General features: G+C 35.8%; 1 protein-coding gene across 4 annotated transcripts in view; it reads left to right on the top strand.

Moving 5' to 3' along the window:
* TBC1D5 (TBC1 domain family member 5) overlaps nt 1-27,955 on the top strand; it is a 476,007-nt gene that overhangs the window by 141,495 nt on the left and 306,557 nt on the right. Inside the window, exon 1 of one of the 4 annotated variants that reach the window (XM_037061362.1) lies at nt 7,088-7,249. The exons of the other annotated variants lie outside the window; for them this stretch is intronic. The gene's annotated coding sequence lies outside the window, so the exon portion shown is untranslated. Of the gene's footprint in view, nt 1-7,087; nt 7,250-27,955 lie in introns of those variants that run through there. 4 annotated transcript variants of the gene reach the window in all.

The raw sequence follows: 27,955 nt of genomic DNA, 5'->3' as shown, positions 1-27,955 counted from the left end.
TCATTTTTTATTTGATTAGTTTATTTTTTAATGAAAAATGACTGTTAAATTTTATCAAAGGTTTGCTACATTCAATGGAATGATATTACAGTATGTTCTCCCTTAGCTTACTTTACCCAGTTACTCAATTTTCTAATATTAAATTGTCATTGAATTTCTGGAAGGATTTCTTCTTGGTCCTGGTGTATTGTGAGATCATTGTTCTCGTGGTTTCTTAGTTACCATTTAGGTGTTAGAGTCATGCTAATGTCCAATGAGTTTCTTCTTTGTAATGCAACAGTTTATACATAATAGGCCTCATTAATTCCTTAAGGGTTTGTTAAAATGTACCCATGCTGCAAGCAGGTGCTTTGGCTTGGAAGTGAGAGGCATTGTGGTCGAGAAACAGAGCTCTGTCAGCTGCTGCGGAATCCCTTCCATGTGCTTTATGCCAATTGTAGCACCCATACTCCCTCCAAAATAACCACTCTTTTGACTTTTATAATAATTATTTAATTTTATGGTTTTATTACCCAAGTGTGCATCTCTAGACACTACAGTTCAGTGTTGCCATTTAAAAAATTTATTTTCATCTTTTAATTTTTTCTTAATCTATGGTTTCTTTCTCCAATGTTTCGTTTTCTTTATAAGTGATCTATTGAAGAACCTGGGCCATTTGACCTGGAGCATTTGCTGCAGCTATGAAATTTGCTGATTTCGCACTCATAAGAATTAAACATTTTCTTCTATATTTTCTCCAAATTGACAGGTAGCGTCAGAGCTTGAACAGATTTAGGCTTAATCTCTTAGGCAAGACTGGGTGCTTGTCTGTCCTTTCATCTGGAGGCACCTAAAATCTTTTTATCATTTTAAATGTTGGCAGCCATTGATGCTCCAAACCTGTATTTGTTGACTCATTATTTCATTTCCTATGCGCTGTTTTTTATCATATAAGCTCTCTAGTAAAAGGCGAAAGATTTCTACTATCTGAAGAGAAACCAGAGTATATATATAAGCTATCTAGAAGTGAAATGTGTTTCAATTTCTGATTATCCAACAAGGATTTTAAAGAAATATAGATTTGTATGTGGTCAAAAAATGTGTGCTGTACATTTTTACATTTTATTAGTATTTTTCTCCTTAAATATGCAAATTTGCAAGTGTTTCATTAGTATTTGTAAGAACTGTTTTTCTTTAGTTGTGATTTAAGTGTTTTATGTTTAAATATTAAGTCAAATTTACTAATGTATTTTTAAAAGGGTCTTTGTTTTTATTTGTGTATCTACACGTGGTTAATCAAATTACGGGACTAGATTTGCATCCTAGAGAGATTTACTCTAGTTGCAGTCTCTTAGGATGGATTGGAGATGTGACCACCACTGATGTTCAGCAAGATCCCATAGGATGCTTTTAATTTTGTTTTGTTTGGGGCAGTTATCTAAGTGAGAAATAATGACTCTGAATTAAGATGTTGATGATAGAAAGTAGGAGATAGATGCTAAAATATTTGGAATGTAGGTGTAGAAAATGAGGGAGATAAAAGAATCAAGTTTCTATTTATGTTTTAGGGATGACAGTGTCATTAAAGATATGACTTAGAACACAAGGTGACTTGCACCTGGTTCATGGGCTAAGTCTAGTTCGCCATCCATTTTTGTATTACTTACCATCTAAGAATGGCTTTTACATTTTTTAATATTTTAAAAAGTTGAAATAAGAGTGATATTTTGTGATACAGGCATACTTATATGAAATTACACTGTCCATAAATAAAGTTTCTTGTAACACAGCCGTACTCATTAAAATATAGCAGAGCTGAGGAGTTAAGACAGAGACTGACCCGCAAAGGCTGAAGTGCCCTCTGGCCCTTTACAGGATAAATCTGCCAGCTCTTAGCTGAGAAAGATCCTCTTTTTCTTTATCTTCTCCATTCCCATTGAATCCGGTGTTCATAACTAATAATTTCTTAGGGTAATATATTTTAAAAAATCTGTATATATTGTAACTGCATTGATTCAGCCCTGCTCATGACCATTAATCTCTGACTATGTTGAAATCCTTTTCCCATGACAATTTTTTTGGTGTTTATGTCTGATTAAAAAGCTTTTAAAGGAGATGGCATGCTGTTTAAATCAGTATTTTTTCTTTAATGCTATTCAGACAGTCTTGGTCATTATTACTATTGTAATTTAAGGTGATAATTTTATATTGTATAATCTGTTAGGTTTGTGTTTCCCATGGAGTTTCTTATATTCATGAATTCAAATTGCACTTTAAATAAACAAATTGATTGTAATAATCTTTCTAAGAGCAAACCCCTTGAGACTTTGGGAGCAGGGTTTTTGGTTTTATTAAAGATTCAGTAAAGTATGAATTTGCTTACAAACTCATAGTTCATTGATTTGTTAAGGTACTATGAAATAGATTTTGGCAACACAAAGTTTCTCAAAAAAGTTTAATCTGGTAATATGTTTATAGAAGAATTTGGCTTTGTTGAAAACAACAGGAGCAGAATGGAGTCCATTATCCTAAGCCTCTGGTCTCCAAACCAAAACTGAATTGCTTTTTCAGCTTTCCCAGAAATGGGATCTAAGTCAATCAGGAATTGTCCAATCAGTTGGTTAAATAATCTGCTGATAGACTCCTTCCATTCCCTAAAGTAAAGTGATCTTGCCATAACCAATCCACTTTTTGTAAAACCTATTATAGGTTCTTTTTTCCCACTTCCTTCTTCCTATGGTAGGTTTTCATTTTGTACAACTGTTGGGAGTGCTTTTCGGTCTGTTAGATTGGATGCTGCTCCATTCGTGTTCATTAAATAAAAAGCCAATAAGATCTTTAAAATTTACTCCATTGGATTTTGCTTTTTTAGCAGCTATTATAACCATATAAATGGTTAAGCGAATCTACACAAGAGAAAAATTTGAGTTATGGGAACTTCTAAAGTTTTTATAACATAGCTGTGAAAGTTTTTATGACGTAGCGGTGCTGAGTGGTCAGAAGCCAGCACTGACCCATCCTTAGGAGTTCAGGATGAATCTGTCTTGTTGTGGTATGTGGTTGTGTCTTGTTCTGTGTCTGTATCCTGTCTTACTTAAATTTCTGGTATTTATGCCCTAACAAATTACAAAATGTTATCTTTTAATTTCTTTCATCTTCTTAAAGCTGTCCCTTGAAGTGCTCAGATACCACACCCCCCAAAAAGCCAGAAGGAGACTACCAATGGGAATTGCCATGTAAAGCAAGTAATACATACTTCCAATTTAATGCTTGTTAGCAGCAAAGCATATTTTTAAACTTTATGTTTTTATTTAAAAGAGTGATGTATTTATATACAAACTTCTTATCCCATCATTTAATTATGTCCAAATGAAGATGTTAATTCACTTAAGCCGTTGTGTGTCAGAGTAACTCTGGGAGAAGAGGACCCACCACTCTTTTTTCCCCGATACATAAGTTTTATAGCTATGTTGTTTTACATGTTTTTCAAGGGGAATTTCTTAATTTTTATTGTAGTTAATTCTTTATTTATACTTATTTATCTAGTTGTGTTACCAGTGAGTAGTTAGGTCAATACCTGTTCTTGGACTAATGACTTAAACACTTATCAGTGTACAATATGTTTTTCATTCATGTCAAACGGTTAGGTTTTTATTTTAATTTTGTGTTGAGGGAGGAAGGTACTTTAGGTTGTGTTACATTTTGTAGCAGCATAAGAACTTAAATTTGCTTTGGCTTTCTATACTTCTTACTTTTCCTCTGTGTAGGTGTGCACCAATGTCTTAAATGTTTTCTATTCTTGTTTGTCTACTCTATTCCTATTTTGTATTAAGTAAAATAATAGAAATGGTCAGTGAATGTGATTTACTTGTATATGTAAATTATTGTTTTAACCACAGTTAATAATGGTAATTTCTTGCTCTTAAGGCATTTTATAATCTGTATTAATCATTTAGGAAATTTATTCCTATTTAGTTCATTAATAAAAATAAATTATCAAATTTGAAAATGAGTTACCCTTTTGATAAATTAGAGCTGATTTAAGATTATCCTTTTAAAATGTCACCAGTGATCAGTTGCATTCTAATAAGCTTTCGGGGATCAGAGAGATAGGTGTGCAACAAGGCATGTCACGATCAAACCCTGTGCTTGTGAAGACTGTTCTGGTATTAGGTGTAAGACGGTGTCAAGACGGTGAGAAACCAGAGGTGTGGATGCAAACACAGTATCTATTGTAATGTCCTGGTAAGCAGTAGGGAAGAGCCCAAGTTGGCTATGACTAGCCATGAAGCGAGAATGATGATGAAAATTCAAGTAATGGAAATGAATTTTAAACCGTTGGATGTTACCTCTATTTGGTAGGTAAAAAGCTATTAAATATCAGTGATTTCATATGCTTCAACTTGAGTTCATAAAGAGAAACATACATATTTGAAATTGAGATAAAAGCTGAAGGGCTGTGTTCTTTTTAAGGAAAGGGTCAATGACACTAGAATGGAAAGATTTTTATAGAGAAAGTCGATGTGTTTTCTAACATCCAAATCCTCCATGCCCTTTAGGATCTAGCCCGTTTGTGAACAGCTTTACTGACACCCGGGTGCAGAAAGTTGTTCCGTGATGGGGGAAAACCTGTGTATGCATTTGTCAACATTTGCTGATTTCCTGGAATGTTTCGAAGTATCATATAACAACAACAAAAGGCATAAAAGAATAATTGGATTTCTGTCATTCCCCTCAACCAGAATATGTCCAAATTAAGCCTCTTAAATAAAAATCCCTGTCTATGGTCCTGTTTTCTTTTCCTTTCTCTCCCCACCTTTTCACTGTCCTTCAAAGACATGTACTGGCTCCAGCTCCTGAGAGCTTCTTGCGTTGATTACCTTAGCTATGGGCCACCTGTGGAACCGACTCAAGCTTCTCCAAATTACTACTCTGGGAGCTAACATACTATGATTCATTCCAAATTTTTTTTTTCAAAAGGTATTTCAGGATGTGTTCCTTTTAAAAGAATGGATTAGTGAAATGGTAAACAATGGGTTTTGATTAAGGACTTTTGTGTGTTGACTGATAACCCCTTTATAGTGATCTTGAAATCTTATTTAAGGTTATTTCATTCAGTCTTTTCTCACCAAATGTACTCACACTACAGTAGAGTAGGCTCCTATATGATAGGCTGAGTGTTTAGTGAATAGATGTTGATACTATTTAAAGGCACCAATGAATAGTTGCATCAACCAGTCCTCTGTTATGGAACACTTACTTGGGTGGTTTCCAGAAGTTCGCTTTTGCATATTGTACAATATTGTAATGAATAAGCTTGTACAGATTCTCAATTCCTTATCTGAAATACATAAAAAGACTAGATATGTTTTGGAATTCGCAATTTTTTTTTTATTTTGGGACTGTTAATGCACATGTTTCCAAATAACAGAGCATTTCTAGTGGATGTAGCACCAAGTAAACAAACAAGTTACTAGTTCTGATGGAAAATATATGATTAGCACATTGTTGGCTAAATAAAAACTATGAATACCTGCATATTAATGCAAGTAAATTTTGTTGCCACATGATTCTATATCAAAGTTAAGAAATTGCTTTTGGTTTTTAGAGATTGTGAACTAGTGTTTTTGTGGGAATAATTTCCAGTGTGGATTTTCTGGATCAAGAAAAAATGTATTTGTAGTTTTAAGTGTTTTCAGATCCCACTTTGTACCATTGTACTTTTCCCACTCTTTCCAGCTAGTCTTTCCCAGTGTTGCTACTAGTATATGTTGTCAGAGTTTTGGATTTTTGACAATCTGATAAGTGACAAGTAGAATCTCATTGTATTTTACAAATGATATTTTTAAAGATAAGGCATGGCAGTTCATGTGGCTTTGCTTAAGGACTTTTTGTATTAACTGATGACCTTTGAACAGCAACTATGAAGACTTTTTAAAATAATAGCAGGGACTCAGGTTTCTTACCCATTTCTCTTTTGTCCCAAATATGATGGCTGAAGGTCATATTTGTGCTCAGTCTGTTAATACAGTAATGAGTGAACATTTATCACTCATTTTGGGTCAATTGTATCACTCATTTGTAGTCAATTTTGGGTTTGTTCCTGAGTTGTATAGTAATGGTTCATTTTCCATCTCCTAGGCAGGATTTGGGGCTAGAATATTAGTAGTAAACAAAAACACTGAAAAATGTGTATTCCATGTTAAGTGTTAGAAAAATGTTATGGAACTTTGGAATTGTCCTAAAGATCATTTCTGCCTTTGGGCTTCTATTCTGTCTTCTCACTGAAATAACATTTTTCTAGATTCCCATCCGTGATGAGTTGTGGTTTCTGTGTGAATGTGCGTGTGTTTGTCATCATTCAGCTTTCAGGTTAAATGGCACCTCTTCGGATACCAGAGTATCCATGTGAGAATTACCCCGTGTCTCTCTATCCCATCGGTTTGTTTTCTTTTCATTCTTGCAGTCAGTGATAATTGGTGTTTCTGTATTTGTTTATTGTCTGTCCCCGGCCAACAGCATTTAAGTTCCGTCGGATCAGGTCTGATGTCTTGTTTAGTCCTGTGTCCCAGGGCCTAGAACAGTGCGTGGCATGTGCTACATTTTTAGTAACTGCTCCTGGAGTGGATGTCTTCTTCGTTCTTTGCCCGTTTGCTTCCAGGATGCTCTTCCCCTCAGCCTTTCCTTTTCTAGTTCTTGGCCAAACTCTTGTTCTTCCTTCAAAATGCTGTTTTACTTAGGAGGGGAGATGATATGCACATTTGGAATTTATTCGGAAGCTTTAATTATTATTTCTGTTCTCCTTTGAAACATTTCCAAATGTTCTTGATTTGAATTACAACTTTGTACTTTAGTTTTGATAGCTGAAACTTAATTAGGGGAGGGGCTTTAACAAGGGGTGAGTTTTGCCCTGCCAAGTTGCTTCCTTTGCTTTTTCAAGCTTGTTTCTTTGATATTTCTGCGATTGTCATTTTTTAAATTTCCTTTTAAGATCATAGGTCCTTGTGTTAATCATTGGAAGGATTGGTGTTCTTTGTACTCAAATTTTGTTACTGAGTAATAGTCCTCACGTTAGAGATAGCCTAAGGGAAAACAAGTACATAAAACCACAAATCTATACGATTCCGAAATAGAGCTTCCCATGCCCCTGCGCAGGTATTGCAGATGTTGAAGTCGGTATTAACGCATACCATATGTGTCAGAAAATAAAAGGGCTAAGGGCAGGAGTTTAAGGAGTCAGAAAAACCTCATTTCTGAATTTCTTACCATGGTAAGTTTCAGCTAGACACTGTGCCTCATTTTAATATGCAGTTATTTTTGGTGTTTATATGTTTTATGTTTTCATCACTGTTCAGTATTTAAACTCTTTCAAATGTGCAAAGATTAAATGTTTAATAAAAATTGCTTGTTGTTTTCAACATCTGTGTTCAGAGAACAATGGCCCACTGGAGTGCAGAAAGCTTGTAAAGTTTTCAAATGTATTGAGAATGACAGAAAGTTCAGTGAAGAGTTTGCTTCCCTCATTACAGAACTACTTCTGTGGCTGCGATTACACTAAGAGCATCTTTAATTGCTTTAAAATCTGAATGCATGATAAGAATGGATTAATTTGATTTTTCTGTTACTACAAGTAGCAGATGGTTTATGTCTTAGGAATGCTCATGTTGTAAAATGAGATCCCCAGCTCATCTGTGATTGGTCACTGTTAATGAAGCATGCTGTGCTGATTATTGATTTAGAAAATGAGGATGACATGAGTATTGTGTGTGTTGCTGTAATAAATTAAAGAGGAGTATTTTAATAGCCAGCAGACATACACCTTAAATAACATGAAATATTTGATTTTCTATTCAGGTGGTCTCTGCCCTGTCAAACTAATTTTATTGTTTATTAAAAAGATATACTTTTATAGTTTCAGCTAACAAGCAGATGGTCGTCTTTACTTATTTCTGTTTTGTATTGCCGTATGACCGATCAGATGCATGATAGGAACCCAAATTAGCTTGTTGTCTGCAAAGCAATGGTGTAGCCATGGGAGGAAATCTTTTGCGGAGTGTTTGGGAGTGCGTGCCTGTGCACTCTCTCACACATCACTGCTTTACTGTTGCTGTACTGTTGGATCCTCATTTGCTTTGGAAATAAAGCTATACACTGAAAGTTCTTTTTCACAATTTTAATTTTCTTTTCAAATAAATCTGAAAGAATACACGGAGGGGGGAAATAATTTGGATATCGCAGTTGATGCTTTTAGCCTGATTCACGTGAACATTAATGTGAATTCACAGTCATATCCTACTCTGGACACATTGTAAAAGTCAGGGTCATGATACTTTAACTTAAAGCTTTATATGTATGTGATATTTGGTGATGTCCATAAATACGTGAGTGCTGTATTTTTTATGGCAAAATACTGCATTTAATGAACCACGGCAGGTAGATTGCCTTCTTATTATTACTTAATATCATTCTATTTCCAGAAGTCTGAATACTCTTATTTTTTTACTTCACGTAGTCAGTATATTACTTATATTGGAATAAAAACTTGGAAATTATTTCATGACAATTTCTATTTGATGACAGTTTTAATGGTGGCCATGATACATGCTTTACACAGTGCTTCCTCCCTTGACTCTGGGTAAGATTATGGAAGAAGATGCTCTGTGGTAAATTTTATACTTTGTGTATGTGTACTTGTATTTTTCCTTTTAAACACTCGAATTCTATTTTACTTTTATAGATGTGTTTCAATTCAGGTGGACATGGCCATTTTTAGCAGTTTGGTGTTATTTCAGAGTGATTAAATAAATTGAAATCACAGGCTGCAGAATCACAGCGCTAAAGTAAAACTTTTACTACAGATAGAGATCAGTAAGGTCAGGGGAAATTAATATTCCTAAATGGTCTATTTTAACCGTGACTCTTAGCTTTTTTGAATATACTCATAGTAGTAACAGTGTTCCTATTAAATGCTTTAGTAATAATTACAAATCACATAGAAGGGGAGAGATTTGATTTGATAGTAATGTATCATTTACCCAGGGAAACAAAATATTAGCCTGTGTAATGTTACTGAGATCATCTTCCTTCACATGGGATTACAGTATCGGGAAAAGCCAATAGAGGCTGGGAAGTAAAATTAAATGTATCCTTTGTTTCTGTGACAACTCATTTTGCAAAACAGTACTAGAAAACTATTATTAAAACGATCTTCATGGAAAAGCAAAGTACAACCTGTTGCATAGTTGTTGAATAGTTATAATGTGATTTTTCTTTTGTAACTTGTAATAAAATTATAAACTTATTTTTTATCTGTTCACTATTAATATCTGTTTTTTATTCATTTATCATGGGAGGAAAACCATTAAAATTAAAAGGGACTAGCTTTTAGGTACCTTTAGATATTTTATGACTGGTAGCATGCACATAATTGAGAGAAAAAAGAATAGAGATACCTCCTCTTGCTTTGGTCAAACAGTACAAATCAGATATGGAGAAGAAATTTATACCTGATAAAAGTATTAAAAAATAACACATTCTTGGAAGTGATGTAAAATTGATGACCACAGTTATTAAAATTGTTACCGTATAAAATAATTTTAGGAGAATAATTAAAAAGTATTTGGGAAGTCCTTTTGAATTTATGTAAATATTCATACTTTGGTGAGCTGAGAAAGTGATTTTCAAATGTATGTTTTGTACATTATTTACTGTATATATATCCTTTATTATATCAACCCAAATAAATTAGTTACTTTATTATTCTTATCTGTAAATTCTTTTACAGTCAAAGCTTTAATCATAAAGTAAATTTTTGTTACATGACAGGACAAATTTAGTATTGACATCTTCTTCTCCCTGTCATATTTTAATGTAATTTCCTCCCTCAACAATAAGTACGAAGTATCTAGACACATTTTTTATGGAAAACACCTTTACATGGGAAAGGTCAATTTACTGATAATGGATACTTTTATTAATATTTGACTTAAGTACCTGTTGGATAGAGGCTGGACAATTTTTTTTGAAAAAAACATGATACAACACATGGCTTTTTTGATAAAAGCACTGTAGATTGTTGCTGAATGACTTTGGAATATTTTTAGAAGGAGGAATTATTGCCATCAGGTACATTTGTTTTGTTCTGTGTGAAATTCTAGTATTCTATGTTGGAATGTCTTATACCAAATTCTATAGTTAAATGTTTTAAATCCTAGCCAGTCTTTTGTTTTACATGTATTTGGTTTTGAAATTTTTAAAAGAACTAAGAGAAAACTTGACAAGATTGTAAACCTGTCAGCCTCATGCCTCCCATGTTGTTCTAAGCAGAACGAGGAAATAGAAGAAGTGGGGTTTCATAGATGTCTCATTGCACACACTGCGACAAGCAGCTATAGAATCATATTATGAAATCAGCTATCCTCACATGGAATGTGATCAGGTTGTTACTATGGAAACATTTCCATTTGTGAATTTTTGTGGAGTTAAAATTTGTAGTCATCACATCATACTACCATTGGCTTTGGAATTTTCATGTAAATAAATCACTGTGCTACCTGCCTGCTATTAAGTGGCGCCAGTCATATTGCTTAACGACCACCCCTACACGGTAGGCTAGGGAATCCAGAATAAGAAAATGAAAGAAATGGGAACATTCTGCTAAATTACATTTTAAGACTGTCTTGATGTTGCTGGTAAAATTTTAAATGTTTCCTAAAAGGTAGAATATTGCCAGTTCCTCTCTGAGATGCTTTAATTTTAGAAGTACGTGATACGAAATGGGTTGGGCGTGGTAGCAGGAACAGGTAAACTAACAGCTAAGGAGGGCTCTCACTTCTCAGCGAAATGGGTGTGCTAAATCACTAAAACAGAAGTGATGACCCTTCTGAGACTGAGAAGATTCATTTTCAAAACTGTCCCCTTTCATGTTAGCCTTTACTATTAAACTGTTTGAAATGTATTCTGTTCTCAGATATTCAAAAATTGTTCTGCCTGTTTCACTTCTGATTATAAAACCAGACTCGAATATTTTAGATGAACTTGGATTAAAATAGCCTGTAATGTTTCCTAGTATCACTTGACTGTATCGCGTAAAGATTCCCACTGTTTTTGTTTTGTTTTGCTTCCTAAAGCCCCCTGCTGCTGTTGATTACACCTAGATCTGCCACTGATTGGAACTGTTAAAAGGCAAAGATAGTGTGGCTGGATGCTGAATCGTTTAATTGTAGGACTAATAAGAGATGTTCTCTCCGGGACATAAAAGAAATAAAGACAGTAGAATATTATGTGTTCTAGAAGCCAAGAAATACTCATTTTCACTTTGATATTTTTTGAAGATGAGAAATTATTTACTTAGTGAATTTATTTTCTTGTAAGAGAATAGAGGAATATTAGCTGTCTGTTTGAATTCCTCAACCATATAACTGAATTCTGTTGAGAAGAAAGGAAAAAGAGAAAATTTAGTACTAACAATTATTTTCCCCAGCAATTGAATGTCATTAGTTTTTATAAAGATAAAACAAATGGATAACTATGTTATTAAGAGAAAAATGTTAATTTAGCAGTGGAGACGTTTGATAATATAGTGGCAGGAAATTCAAAGTTAAATTTTCATTTGTAATAGAGTCATGTTTGTAAGTCTAATCCGAAGATCAAGGACAACTGTCAATTTGTATCCCCATTACATCACATTTTGAGATAATTAGTCTTGTGCTGAACTTGCTAAGAGACTGTTCAAGGGGCTATTTTAAAAAATTATTGTTATTCATTATAGTTGTCCCAATTTTCCCCCTCTTCCCTCCTCCTCCCAGCCCACCCCCCACTCCCAGTCAATCCCCACACTGTTGTCATGTCCATGGGTCAGTCATACATGTTCTCGTGTTCTTTTTTTGTTAAACACAGGTCTATTATATGATTCTTTATGATGTTGTTGCTCCTGTTCATTATAAATAACTGCTTATTCTTTTAAAATATTTCAGGTTTCTAGTTGCAAACTAAATCGATGGTTTTAAATAATTTGAAGTCATGTACATCTGTTGGGAGGTATGATTGACTATACCTTGACTTGAGAAAAGAATACAAATGTTCTTGCAAGGTGTTTGTTGAAACAGTTTGAGCAGGGAAAGTGCATCAAGGCTGGTGTCACGAAGGTGCTGCAGCAGTGCGTGCAGTGGGTTGGAGAAAGAGAAGCCAGTTAGAAAGTTGCCCCAAGGAGGAGGCCTCGAGCAGGGGCACTGTAATTGAGGTGGCGGCAGTAAACACCAAGTCGAGTCAGCGTCGGTGTCTCGTAGCTTCTGAATCAAACATTAACAAGCTTTGAAAAAACTGCTGAAAATTTAGGAATGACTAATGAATATTCATGCCTTTTTAAGTAATAAAACATTAGACTGTAAGCTCTTTGAAGGTAAATATTATTGACTTTTGTGTCTCAACATTTGACATAATATGTTGCTTATAATAGCCATTCAACCTTTTAAAATGAAAAAAGTAAATAAAACACAACTTCTGGATTGATTTCCTAAGACTGCCGTGACAAAGCATCACAGAACGAGTGGCCAGAACAACAGACATGTATTGTCTCACTTTCGGAGGTTAGAAGTCTGAGACGACTGCGTGGCAGGGTTGGTTCCTCCGAGGGCTGCGAAGGATGGATCTGTTCTAGCCTCTCTTTTTTGCTTGCAGATGCCTGTCTTCCTGTGTGTTCACATTATCTTCCTTCTGTATGTGCTTAGTCTTCCTGTTTCTATAAGAACATCTGTTGTATTGATTAGGGCCCACCTTAATGATGTCATTTTAACCCTGTAGTGGTTGTGCTTCCGGACTAAAACCAATTATTTTGCGTAGATGACTGTTGTCATCCGTGCAACCGCTCAAGGATTAACTTGATTTCCAACATGAGGTACCATCTCCCCAAAAAGGCCATACTCTGAGGTAATGGGGACTAGGACTTAAAGGTAGGAATTTGGGGGTATGTTGTCATGAGTCAAGCCATAACAGCTCTAAAGTTGATGTAATTTACAGACCAGTGGCTAATGCACGTACACTTAATTAATTAGATAATAAGTGTGGTTACACTTGAGTAAATGTCAGGATAGGGGCCCATAGCTGTATGTCTCTCAGTCATGTGATACAATTTTAACCTCAGTTTATTTTTCTATTTTTAAATAACGTCTGCAACTTGACAGCTTGTCATTGTACTGGTTTCCATCTAGTGGCAGAAATAGGGATGGGAGGTTACATTTGAAAAGTGCCATGTAACTAAATTGTTTGTGTCCTCTCCTCCTTATTGTACCTTGTTCAGAAAAATTTAAATCATCATCCAACCTGCACCACTCAGAATTCTTAAGTTTTATGAAAATAAGCATTATTATTTAAATATCATCTCTAATAACACGATTATATTTCCAGTGTTGTTATAACACTGTAGTAATGTTGTTAGCGGATGGGTTTTTATGTATAATTTTATGTACAATTTTGATTCAGAACAGATTTTCTCAAAGTGTGGCCCCTGGACCAGGAACTCAGCTTCATCTGGGGACTATGAAGAGAGGCAAACTCTTATTTACAGGCTCTACTCCAGACCTGTTGATAGAAATTCTGAGGGCGGAGTCCAGAAACCTGTGTTTCAATAAGATCTCCAGGGCATTTCAGTGTACGCTAACATTTGAGGACCACTGGGTTGAATGTAATGAATGGCATTGTTTTCAGTAATTATAGAAGCTTAGATTTATGTATTTTTCTTTCTAATAATTGTTTTTTGTTATGTTATCTGATACTGAGACTTTGCTTAGGAATACCACCCAAAACTATTACATTATTTTCACGGGAGACCATTAATCTTTGTTGTTTGTTTATTGTGTGCCTTTCTAGAAATATTATATGCATGTAAAAGCAAATACAACACTCTGTCTCTAAATATGTGTGTGTGTGTGTGCGTGTGTGTGTGTATTTTCTTTTCACATGGATAGTAACATAGGATTTTGCTAGTTTCACTTACCATTTTAACTTGGAAATCTTTTTGTATCAGTACCTGTTTTTTGTTTTTGTCTTTTTTTCTTTCTTCCCTTTTTATGCTATATGGTAATACCACTGTATGTATGTACAATAAATCCCCAAATGGTGGACATTTAGGTTGGTTTTAGCATTTGCTACTTAAAAAATCATTTAGAAATATTCTTTGACAGTATATAAGTTATAATTTCACATATGTGTAGGCATATTCATAGTGTAAATTCATAAGAATGTAATTACAAAGTCAAGAAGTGTGTGTGTATGAGGTCTGTCTGAAAAAGTCCAGCCATTGTTAATACAGTGAGAATAGTTTGTGCAATATCCATGTAACCTGCTAGCCAAGCAGAGCTGAATGGGATATCCATGTGTGAACAGTGACAACCTCACTATACTAGTCAGTGGGGATGGTAGACACCATTGAGTGAGCATGTGTACTGTGTGGCCATCGCATTCAAAATTGCTAAGCGGGTAGAGCAACAAACCTGCATCAAATTTTGCATTAAATTTGAACATGCCTCCAGGGAAACCATTTGGACGACTCAGAAGGGCACAGCTGTGGGCAGCTGGTGGTGACTGGCAGCTTCGTCACAACAAAGTGCCTGCTCAGGCATCATTTCTCGTTCAGAGTTTTCTGGCTAAACATCAAGTCACCCAGGTGACTCAGCCCCCCACAGTCTAGATTTGGTGCCCTGTGACTTCTGGCTTTTCCCCAAAGTAAAGTCACCTTTGAAAGAGAAGAGATTTCAGACTGTTGATGAGATTCAGGAAAATACAACAAGGCAGCTGATGGCAATTGGAAGAACTGTGTGCAGTCCCAAGGTGCCTACTTTGAAGGGCACTGAGGCATCATTATCCTGTGTACAGTGTTTCTTGTATCTTGCATCTTTTTCAATAAATGTCTCCATTTTTCAGATTACATGCAGGATACTTTCTGGACAGACTTTCTGTGTGTGTGTGTGTGTGTGTGTGTATGCATATAATGTAAATTTCTAATTTTGATGGCTATTTCCAAATCACCCTCCATGTCATTTATTTCAATTTATACCCCTTTTAACAGATATGTTATGGTTTCAAAATGTATTTTTGGTGGTGCAGCAGTGTTATATAACAGCATTATATTTTTGAAGAAAACGTTTATATTATGCTAAACAACACAAAACTTAAATGTCATTTAACAGACAGTATATAAAGACTACTTCAGAGTTTCTTACATTTAAGTTATGTTTTAGAAACTTCTTGATGCATAAATTGAAGATAGGATTGAAGATCGTCTCCACTAATCTGAAGTAAATCTGCTTTTAGTGATTCATTAAAAAGTAATTTTTACATATCTGGAAAAACATATCTTTGAAATAGTTTTCGTTTACTTTCAGCGAGTACTTGGACAGTCTTTAAATGTGGGGATTATTTGAGATGCTACATATGTAGTTGTTTAAAAAATTATGATTTTTTGTAACTGCTATGTTTTTAATTAAAACTCTTTTTAGGTATTTCATTTACGCAATAATTTTTCATTGGTTTATATTGTGTTAATTATTTCAAAATCTTAAATGAAGCAGTAGTGAGCCATAGACATTGGTTTTGTGTGTGTGTGTTTTTAAAAACATTCTATACCCACTACCCTGCCAACCCCCTCTTTTTTTTTAACACTCTCTTAACTTAAAACTACTAAACAGATTTTTATTTTAATCTTTGGAACAAAAAATGTTCTCTTGGGCTGATACCAGTACTTTCTATGCCAAGTTACAGACCGGAATCTATTTTTATAGGCCAAGATACAAACCTCTGAAAACCAGAGTTTATAATGGAAACATTGACAGGCCCTTAACTATCACAGCACACATGGCACTGCTGAAATCGCAAGGTATAAGGCACGAGATTTCATGTGCAAGGGAGAACGTGGAATTTTTCAGCAATTGTATTGTCAAATACCTTTCAACTAGCCTTTAATAATCATCACGTGCAAATGGAGCTGTCCTAGGGGCCGTGAAAGCACATTGTGTCAGGCCTGATTTCTGCCCTCTAAATGCTTGTATCCAAGCACAAAGACACTGAGAAGTACTTGAATAGACCTGTTGGGAGATGACCTTGGGAATGGATTTAGCTGGAGAGAAATAATGTGAACTTCTTTATTGCTAGATTTTGCTATATTTAGTTTGTGGTACAACCTTTAAAACCCTGTATGTTTTGTGAACTGTTAAAGGGACTTGTCTAAGAAAAAGAAGATGAAAAACATACATACTAAAATGACAGCAAATTCATAGTTACTAACAACCATACCTAAAGTAAAAACAAACTAAGGAAACAACTAGAACAGGAACAGAACCACAGAAATGGAGATCACATGGAGGGTTAGCAACAGGGAAGTGGGAGGAGGAGAACGGGGAGAAGGTACAGAGAATGAGTAGCTTAGATGGCAGGCAGAAAATAGACAGGGGGAGGGCAAGAATAGTACGGGAGATGTAAAAGCTAAAGAACTTAAAACACATGGATATGAACTCAAGAAGGGGAATGTGGGAGGGAGAGGGTGTGCAGGGTGGAGGGGAATAAGGGGGGGAAATGGGATGACTGTAATAACATAATAAAATATATTAAAAAATAAATAAAGCACAAAGTAAAAAAAAAAAACCCAAACCTGTACGTTTTGTATATAGGGCACCATACTTGTGTTCTGGATATTACTACAAAGGAGGTAATACTAAGCAATTACATCTACATTTTAATAATATCACTGAAGAAAATTTAAACATTGCAAGTTTCACAGTCAAGCAAGTTTAATACTGAGTTGTTCTTGAAACAACTCGGTGAATGGTGAATTGAAACTTACCCTTTTATCTCCTCTCTGAGGGATCCTACCTGGGTTAAAGGTAGAAGTAGCCTTCTTCAAAGGCCACATTTGATTACTCAGCTTTATTTGATTAAAGAGAAATCATTAAAACAACCACCCTAGGTCCTTGAAGTACTATGCTTTGTTTTAGTTATATTTAGTTTACAAGGGTCCTTCTCCCATTAATTAATGATTGCTATCAGCACTGAGTCAATGACACTACAGTGCATAATTACTTTAAAGGGAAACAAGTCAGATGCCTATGTAGGAAAATAGTTTAAATTGAGACGTATAGTTAATGTTTGAATGTTCATGAAAGTTTGGATTCTTTCACTCGCAACACCACCATTTTTTTACTTTTTCTTTCTGCCTTTTCTTTATCTTGTTAAATGCTGGAGAGAAGTAGAGGTGTTATGTCAGATACGCTATCTCAGAAGCATTGTGAAGTGTTACCGAAAACCAGTCTCTTGTGGGAAGATAATGAAGTGATAGTTTGTTGTTACAGATTTTGCAAGTGCATACTGCCAGAAGGAATAGGTAAAGGGAAGATGTTAATTTGAATCTGAATCAGATTTTCTGTTTTAGTTTAAAATTTCCTTATCCATTGACCTATATCCATATACATTTAATAAGATGTAGACAGAAGACATGCTTGCCGTCCTAAGAGGTATCTTTTATTTGTCGGACTGATTTTCCATGAATGAAAAGAATATGGACTGTTTTTTAGTAGCTCAAGGTTTTTGGATGTGTAATTAAATTTCTTCCCATAATTGTTAGAAATAATGCTTCTGTGTCCTGAAGGATGGAAGATTTCTAAATACGAGCTATTCTGTACAATTGTGCTCATTCTAGACCAGTGGGCCCTCATTTTCATCTTTTGCATTCTTGGTATATTTCTTTAGGGAGGAAAGTCTGTATGTGAACTCTCCAACCCACTTCCCCTTGCCATTGCTGTAGGAAACCTTGCCAAGGTTTCAGAACATACAATGCTGATCTTGGTTATATAGGTAAAAGATAGAATCACCTTATATTTTAGAAGTGCCATTTTGTGATGTATTTCACTATAAAATAAAGGGCCATGTGTATATACATATATATGTACATGTACATATCAGATAGTCCACAAAGTCTGTTTTCTACTGACTCCATTACTAAATTTATCTGATCCAGTCTGACCACTAGCAGTTTCCGACTAAAGTAGTTTTTAGGAAGGGCAGTGTTTTTAATGACTAAAAGAAGAGACTTAGATTTTGCTTTTCCCCTGTGCTTCGTCAAGTGTGAGTTAGTGTGGCAGGGGTTTCCTTTCCCATGACATTCACGTGTTCATCCTTCCTTTCCATTCTCTCTGCTTAGGACTTGCTGTACCAGACACTGGGCTGGGAGCTCCTGACTCTAGTTGTCATTCACTCTGAAATACCCACAGGTCTTGAGTTTAATTAATGACATTGATACTTTCTAATACGGTTCCAAGCTTGGGTATGTTTGCTTTTTTAAAAAAATATATCAACATTAGCAGGTTAAATAAGCTATGGTTCAGTCTTAAATAATTTCATTTCATTATAGGCAAAAACAGATTTAGAAATTATTGGAATGCAGAAAAGGAATTGACTTCTAAATTTAAAAATTTCAGAATGTTTTAGAACTTAGGTAAATAATTGGGAGAAGTGTTTGTCCACGTCGTTTTCAAGAAAACATAAGCCCTAGCATGTCTGGCTCAGTTGGTTGGAGTGTCGTTCCACAGATTGAAAAGGCCATGGGTTCAACCCCTGGGCAGGGTACATTTGAGAATCCAATCAATTGATGTGTCTCCCTCACGTCTATGTCTGTCTGACTGTCCATCTCTCTCTCTCTCTCTCTGCCCTGCCTCCTTTCTCTCTCTCTAAAAAAGGCAATGAAAAAGTGTCCTCTGGTGAAGATTTTCTAGAAAAGTAAATAATACAAGTATTTCAGTTAAAAGGTTTGGTCGATGAGTGATATTTTATGCCTAATTTTGAAATATACAAGAATGTCTTGGGGGAACTAAAGAAGGGAGAAGCTGTGAGAGGATCGTACATACTATGGAGTGGTTTTTTGGTGGTTGTATTTTTTTTGTCACTTAAATCTAAATTGTGATCACTTCCTCTAAAGAGATAGACATGAAGCCCTGGCTGGCGTAGCTCAGTGGATTGAGTGTGGACCTGCGAACCACACGATCACGGTTCGATTCCCAGTCAGGGCACATGCCTGGGTTGCGGGCCAGTTCCCAGCGGGGGACTCACAAGAGGCAACCATACATTGATATTTCTCTCCTTTCCTTCCCCCCTAAGGATAAATAAATAAATAAATCTTTAAAAAAAAGAGATAGACATGAACTCTAGTTACTTTTCCTTTGCTGATAAGTGTACTTGTAACCATCAACACACTCCATATAGGTGGCTGGTATTTTTAATCTAGGTGTATTTTTGTATACTTGTTTCTATTGAATTATATGCTTTTTAGGTTGGATCAATTTTTTACTTATTTTTCAAGCAAACTAGATTTATTAGAAATAAAAATGGACAATTAACTTTTCACCTGATTTGCCTTCTTTTAGGAAATGTAATTGTTGCATCACTTTCTACAAATATTAATGTCTTTTGTATTCTAGGAACTATGCTAGGCATATTCCTTGTCCTCATGAATTCAGGGTGACAATAAACCTTTAAAATATATGTGCTTATGGAAACACAGTCTCTCTGTAACTCAGTCTCTGCCCCCACCCCTTCCTCTCAGCCAGTTCCATTAAGTATGGTGATGGAAAGTAAGGGCTTCAGGATATATGTAACAGAGACAACTGACCTAATTTAGGAGAGGAGGGGAGTGTCAAGGAAGACCTCACTAAAGAAGTGAAATTTGCCCTCGTATGTGTGGCTCACTCAGTGTATTGAGTACCAGTCTGTGAACCAAAAGGTCGCCAGTTAGATTCCCACTCATCACATAGCTGGGTTGTGGCCCAGGTCCTCATTTGGGGGTATGTGAGAGGGAACTGATCACTGTATCTCTCACGCATCAATCGATGTTTCTCTCCCTCTCTTTCTCTCTCCCTTCTTCTAAGAATAAATAAATAAAATATTTTTTAAAAAAGAAGTGAAATTTAAGTTTTGTTTGTTGGGCAAAAGATCACCAGGTTGCTGCGGGCTGAAGGAAAAGCCTGCATGGAAGCCCCGAGGCTGCAATGAAGGGATGATCTGGGGAGGTGCGAGAATGTGTGGTTAGAGCCCAAAGAGCCCGGAGACAGTGGTGAGAAAAGAAACCAGACACTTGGCCAAGGGCCACGTAAAACCTTGTAGATTTGTTGGAAATGTCGCTATTTGAGTGGTAACTTACTGAAGGGTTTTAAATAGAGTAACTTGATTAGATCTCTTGTTTTAAAGACCACTCTGAATGCAGGGATCTTGATTGAGGGAACACCAGAGGAATGCTGGGAGATGTTGTGATGAGGTTTCCACAATGATCCAGGTGATGGTAGTTTAGATTAGGGAGTTCCAAGGTCAGAGAGACAGGGGTAGAAATGTTCAGGATGCCTAAGAATGGGAGAGTAGAAGACTTAGAGGGACAATGCGGACAACCTTTTTTGTCTGTAATGTTTTGAACTATTTCCTGCTTGAAATATAATTAATGTATTATCAAATATTTATATTTACAGTTGTTTCATTCTCATGCATGCCCACGTAACTGACTGGCTTTTGTTCAAAATATTACAATACTTAGAGGCATTTTTTCTGGCTCTGGGTGCTTACTGATGTATATATTAGGAGAGCAGTACGTAAACAAGTTTCCTTTCTTTGTTCTTCCACGTAGCTCTGCCCAAATGTCTAGAAAAATAGGCGTGTAGGAGTGGAAGAAAATATGTTAGTAATTTTGTATGTGGTCTAAACAGAATCATGCATATGGAAGACACAGATTTAAAAACTTCACTGTACAAAATAGAATGAAATGACATTTGGCATTGCATTTTATTGTCTTACATGATTCTCTAATTGTATTGATTGATTGGTGGTGTTTCATTTCTCCAAAAATGTGGGCAGCATCTTGTGGACTGTCATCTGGCTAGGTACCCTTTTGTGTGACTTAGTTTTTCTTATACGGTACTTATTTTTAAAAAATCATCCCGTTTAAGTTTCTGTGGTGACTCCTTTTCCCCCGTCTTCCTCCTTGTAATGTACCATAGTCTTCATATTATTTCTAGGACTGATATTTATCTTTACTCTTAACCTTTCTCAGGAAAGACTGTCATTTGAAGAAGGTTCTGGCTGGACGGCCCAAGTGCTAGATCTTTCCCTCCATCTGAGAGATGTCGAGGTTTTTGCAAAGAAAACCATACCCGTGAGCAAAAGCCCCTAAATGGCTTTCCATCCCACTCAAAATACTAGCCAGAGTCCTTGATGGCCTCAACAGATTTACTGTGCGTTATTGTGTATAATATGCTCCCATGTTTGATGTGGACCCACATTTTTGGCCCAGACTTTCAGGAAAAAAACCTTTTGTTTTAATTTTTTATTTCAATTTTTATTTCAGTTTTTATTTAGATTTAGAAACAAAATCAAACATCATCTCCCAGGGTACTATTTTGTATATGGATATCACTATTGCTTTCTAGAGTTATACTTTTAATGCATAAGCATAAATAAAAAAATTAAACACATTTATATGGGTACAGAATTATTATTCTACCGGTGTATAATGTGCATCCTATTTTTCCTCTCAAAAATCTGGGCAAAAACTGCACGTTATACACAGCAAAATACAGTAAGTGATCTGGCCTCCTCCTATATCCCTTCCTGTTATTCTCCATTCATTCCATCTCCTTATGTTTCTTCAAAACTCCCTGCTGGTTTTCACTTTTATGCCTCTACATTTGCTCTTCCCATCATACTCTGCCCCAACTTATGTGGCTTGTTCCTTCCCTTTATTCAAAAGTCACCACTTCAGAGGCTCCTTCCAAGACTATACTTTCTCAAATCAGATGCCAGCTCCCAAATACACTCTCAGTTGTGACCCATCATTCTGTACCCGCACGTTCTCTTTAGATTTTCTTCATAACGTATCACTCACTACAGGACATGTGAACTACTTTTTATCCTTATTTTACTGTTGGTCTTCCCTTAGCATGCGAATTCCCTAAGGATAGCGGCTTTGTCTTATTCACTATTAAATAATTGTCTTCCACAGTAGCTTTTGACACATGGGAGAATTCAGCAGGCATTTAAGTTGAATGTTTCTTATACTTGGGCAGCCCCTGCTTTCTCCAGTTTCCACTTACCACCTTCTTTCCTTCCTCAGAAGACACTCTGAGAAAGCGTTATGTGAAATCTAACTGTAATGTAGGCAATAGTGAGTTAATATAATGGGACACTCAACGGATCTGTGTTTTGGAACTGTAAGCACCGTCCTGTCTTCGGTTTGTTCTGAGAGCCTGCCTGACTGTGTGAATGCATGCACCAGCATGGTGACAGTATAATGGTGATGGTGATAACAATGATAACTAACTTTATTGATTGCTTACTATTCGTGTGTCTGATATTGTTGAAGTATTTCAGGAATATTTGTTTAATATTCACAACATCTATGAAATGGGTGTTTCCTCTTTCTCATTGAGGAAACTGAGGCACAAAGGGTTGAACCAACTTGTATGAGGTCAGACAGTGAGGGCATTTCCTCAGTTTGAGCCTAGGGAGTAGGACTCTGTCCCTGGTGTCAGCAAAAGTAGATTTTGTAGAAATAGTAAAGCAGAGTAATGGAAAGCAGTGGCGCTGGTACAGTCGAGGGAGCTGTTCTCCCAGCTGTTCAACTTTTGTTCCCTCAGAGAAGGAGCCCCTCTGTTTTGCTCACTGTTTCCTCATAAGAAGTGGAAATATGGGATTGACTTTTACATGATCCAGTTTTTAAATTTATTCAATTTAATAGTTCAAAACTGAATGAAGAGGAATGAGGAAATCTTTTCAAGAGAATGGAGCATTTGATAATGACCTTAGACAAGTGATTAATGGGATGTGGTCCAATGGAAATTCATTCATTCAACAATATTTCCTGTTATTTGCCAGGCCATGAAAAAAAGAAGAGTCTGAAGAATTGTGGTTTTTTTTTCTTTTTTAGAAATTTCAGGTAGAGGAATGCATTGGGATAGGTTTTCTTGACCAAGGCTGCTTGCCCAAATAAAGAGACAGAGGTAGGAGAGCACTGCATGTCATTAAAGAGTGAAAAGGTGTGAAGGAGAAGATTAGAAAGACAGATGTGGGTAGACCATGAAAGGCATTGAGACCCAGAAGGTATATTTATACTTCGGTAGGCATTATGGGACCACAGACATTACCATATTTAATTAGCACAATGGATTTTTCTGAACAGTAGTAACTTTATAAAGTAATGTAATATAAAACTGAATTATGAGCCCCAAATATTTTATTAATAGTTCTTTTTCCTAATTGTATGAGCTTAAACAAGCCATTTTCATAATTTTATTACTAAATATTTGCTAAAGGATGTGTCCTCATGTTTTAATTTTTTCAAAAGCATATACAGAGGTGCAAACTGAAGAATCGTTTCTCATGCATAGTGAGCTTATGTATTTTACAAAATAATGGTGTCATCCTATACATATTCTACCTACTGATTTCAGTATCCTTTGTACATTTTCTGTATTAGTGCATTTGTATTTTTATTGACCATGTAGTACTCAATTTCGGGGTTACCATAATCTACAGAACCTATTTACATAAAATATTTTATTTATTTTTAGAGCAAGGGGAAGGGAGGGATAAAGAGGAGAGAAACATTAATGTGTGGTTACCTCTTGCACACCCCCTACCTGGGACCTGGCCTGCAACCCAGGCATGTGCCCTGACTGAATCGAACCTGCGACCCTCTGGTTAGCAGGCTGGCACTCAAGCCACTGAGCTATACCAGCCAGGGCAAACCAATTTGTTATTGATGGGTATCTGGGTTGTTAATAGTTTTTGACTATTACAGTCAGCCTCTTTTTGCATAAATTTGGCTAGAGGATAGTTCAGTAGGATAAATTCCTAGTAGTAGAATTGCTGAATGAAAGGCTATGTGAATTTATCTTTTTGATAGTTACTACCAGATTTCTTTAAAAAATTTATACTTACATAATCAAGTTAATATCAAAATGCATATTTCTCCACACCCTTATCAACACTAAGTAGTATTCACTTTTCTTGTTTTGCAAATTTGAAGATTGAGAAATTACTTCTAATTGTTATGGTTGACATTTCTTAATTATGAGTGAGGTTGCACATTGTTTTATATTATACACACACATAACTCACAATAACATTTCCTTTCTTTGTAAACCTGTTTATCTCCTTTATTCATTCAGTTATGTCTTGTAGTTTTATTTGTCTTACATGCTTTTCCAAAAGGGGACTGATACCCTTCTTACCCACTAGAACAGAGGCGGCAAACACAGGCCTATAGGCCGAATCCCGCCCTCCACCTTTTTTATCCTGCCCTGCACCTTGTTTCTACCCAGCAGCAGCTTGGAGATCTCGCTTAACTGTTAAGGAGTGGTTACATTTATACAGTCCAAAAATTACATTCAGCCCTTTGAAGGCAACTGCAAGGCTGATGTGGGCCCGGTGAAAATGAGTTTGACGCCCCTGCTCTAGATGGCAGGGGTGATCAAATAAGTTAGTATTTTAAGTGTTTTCAACCTCTTTTTAATTGTTAACCCCCTGAAAAGCCTTTAATTTTTTCTCCCTAATCATTTCCCTCCCCGTGAAATTTTAATGTAACAGATATACTGGATCCCGGGGCCGTTAGAGGGCCACAAACCCTCAAATATTTAAGATTCCCCACCCCCATCCCATTTTTCTCCCCCTCAAGGACAGTGTTGCCTCATTTGAAAATGCATGGTATATGTGAAAGTTTTGGTGAACTTCAAACTGCTATTTAAATGTAAAGCTTTATTGTTAATAATTTGCATTTCATATGACATAATATTATATGTCTGTTTTGCAGCTGCCTTTTTCTCATTGCAGATTTCCCTTTTGCAAATACAGGCATTTACTGTTTTGTTCATTTTGCTGCATTTGGAACAATCTTTTTTGAGTTGACCTCTGATCAGCTGTCTCTGCCCATCTGTGCCTGTCAAAATGTTACTCTTTTTTCAAAGCCTGTCCTAGACATTCCCTTTTTTCCATGAAATCTTTCTAGTGCTCCATAATTGTCCCTTGACATCTTAGAGTTAAAGCTGCATTGTCCTCGGCTGTGGCATTCTGTCTTTCATTGCGTGGTCTGTGTATTTTCCATATTCCACCTCCTGACAGAATTAAAGCATCAACCCTAACCCTCCTCGTTCTTTGTTCCCTGGTGTTTCTTCCCCAGTGCCAAAGTCTGAATTCAGGTCCCAGGCACTTAGTGGGTAAGCTAGGGCTGAGATCCTTAACCTGATGGCCTCAATAGCCACCTATATAGAATAGGGGTGATGACGATGCCTTTCTGATAAGATTGCAGAGGATGTGTAAAAGAAAACAGTAAATGTGATAGTAACATAAAGCACAGTGTCTGGCATTTAGTAAGCATTCAATAAAATATTAGTAATCATCAATATTGCAAACATTTCTTGTTCAGGATCATAATCTGTTTTTCATTGTTTCATGTTTACAAAGGGAAGTCATTTTTTTTCAAAATGCATTCTGCAGTGTAATTCACAGTATGGGGACCATTTAACATGTATGTGAATGATGATTAATGTATAGTGTACTTTTGATTTTTCAATATTGCATTAAAATTATGTCTCCATGATTTATTTTTTTAAATCTTATAAATTATTAAGCAAAAGACAGCCCAGTTGAAAATTGGGTAAGAGATATGACCAGGCAGCTTACAGAAAAAGAGACCTAAACGGCCAGTAAACAGATGTGAATGCTTAATTGTATGCATTAACTTGACTGGCCCATAGAGTGCTCAGGTATTTGGTCAGAGATTATTGTGTTTCTGTGAGGGTGTTTTGGATGAAATTAATATTTAAATGGGCACAAAGCAGATTGGCTCCCATAACGTGGGTAACTTTTATGTAATGAATTGAAAGCCAGAATGGAACAAAAAGACTGAGCTTGCCCCCAGCAAGAGGAATTCTGTAGCTGACTGACTTGGACTTCATCTATAGCATCATCTCTTCCTGCCCTGTCCAGCCTGCCTGCTTACTGTGCAGAGTGAATGTGAATCTCATCGTGACAGCCAATTCCTTGTAATTAATATATCTAAAGAAATAAACATATGAACTTCTATGTGTATCTTTTTATATGTACATATATGTAATGTCCTGTTGGTTCTGTTTTTTTTTTTTTTTAATCTTTACAGGGGAAGGAGAGAGGGAGAGAAACATCAATGTATGGTTGCCTTTTGTGCGTCCCCTGCTGGGAGTTGGCCTGCAGGGAACTGGCCTGTAACCCAGGCATGTACCCTGACTGGGAATCGAACCGCGATCCTCTGGTTCGCAGGCCCGTGCTCAATCCACTGAGCTACACCAGCTAGGGCCTGTTGGTTCTGTTTTTAGCAGAACCCTGACTGATAGAAGAGATGAAAAAATTTTCAGTTAAGAAGTGGTCAGGAAGATGCTAATGAAAAGCACAGTTCAGATTGGTAAAAAGTAAAATGGTTCATGATGCTATAAGCTAGGAAGGAGGTGGAAAGTAGAAACTCTCCTATAACAAAACTGGTGTAGCCACTTTGGATGGAAGTTTGGCAGTGTTTTATTGGAGTTATAGATATGGAAGTGGTTTGACCTAGCAACTTCACATTTATGTTAAAATTAATAATAGGTTGGTCACCAAAATAGGATTGCATTAAATGTTAAAATATGTACCTTAAATCTTACTTTTGTTTTAACATAATCATAAAAATTATTTCATGATCCATTTTTATTTTTGGTTGTTGCTTATTTTACTATGGATATTTGTGTATGCCCTACCATATGGGCTCACAATGGCTCTTCTGCGCAGACTTTTAGAGGGTGTTTAAAGAAATATATCAAGAATTCAAGTCACTATGGCCAGTATTCAAATTCTAATATTAGCTAAAGAATATAGACTAATTTCTATTATTGGGATTTTTTTTTGGTGCTAAGGCTTTTATGTCAATAAATCACTAGACTGATTCTGTAAGGAGCAATACTGGTGAAGATATGTGTGTGCTATATGTGAGTATTCTATATCAGATGAGAGATAAAGTATTAGGTTCTCAAATATAAGGAAGAGAATATATCATACCAATCCACTTATGTGATTAAATATGTAAGGTTGCTGCTTTGACCTCTCATATTTAGTTATCATAATTAAATAGCAAGTGATCTTTCTTAGATATTTAGTAAAAACGTAGAGCTTCACACTACTTTGGTCAGTGTCTTCCTATTACTTTCAACATAACTGGCCTTCTTAATCTTTTACTTGAAATTAAAATATTTATTTGTAATTTAAAATTTCAGTAAAAAAACTTGCTTTGCTAAGGAAAACTTAGTAAAAATTTACTTAAGTAAAAGTGAGTGTATTTGGACTGGGGGAAGGGAATTATTATCTGGTTTTGAATGCCTCAATTTTTATAAGAAAAAATACTTTATGGTAACAACAGTTAAGATGTTTGATTCTTTATTCCCAATAGAATTTAAGATAAAATTTTTAGGTCTTAAAGTTTTCAGAATCTTCAGATATCTATTTATTTAACTCAGTATATATAAACAGAACACTGTAATTGCAAATGATTGTGCCATTGTTTTACAAACGGCAAGGCATGGCATGGAGTTTGCCATCTACTTTTAAATTGTTAGCTGAGGTTTAGGCATGGATAACCAAAGTTTTAAAATTCCCCAGTGATTTCATTTAAAGCAGTATGGCAAAAATTGTAGTTGTCTAATATAATATACTTTTAAGCATTTTGTTGTAGTATGAAGTGAAATTTTGTGATAGTGTGCCACTATCTTCTGCCTAAGTGTATGTACAGGAAGAGAGAGGTATATATTTTTAGTAAAATTCTCTGGCATTTGAGATGGGGTTTGTATAGCCCCTCTGTAGTCCTTTCGTACCCCCATTACTATTTGTGTATTTCTTTGTTTTGTTAATTGCACCCTTTCACGACCTTTTCAGACCTTCATGTATTCTACATAGA

Source organism: Sturnira hondurensis, unplaced genomic scaffold, assembly GCF_014824575.4.
Source record: "Sturnira hondurensis isolate 20B ecotype Veracruz unplaced genomic scaffold, ASM1482457v3 Scaffold0013299, whole genome shotgun sequence".
NCBI classification, from domain to species: domain Eukaryota; kingdom Metazoa; phylum Chordata; class Mammalia; order Chiroptera; family Phyllostomidae; genus Sturnira; species Sturnira hondurensis.
This window is presented reverse-complemented; position numbering and strand designations above follow the sequence as displayed.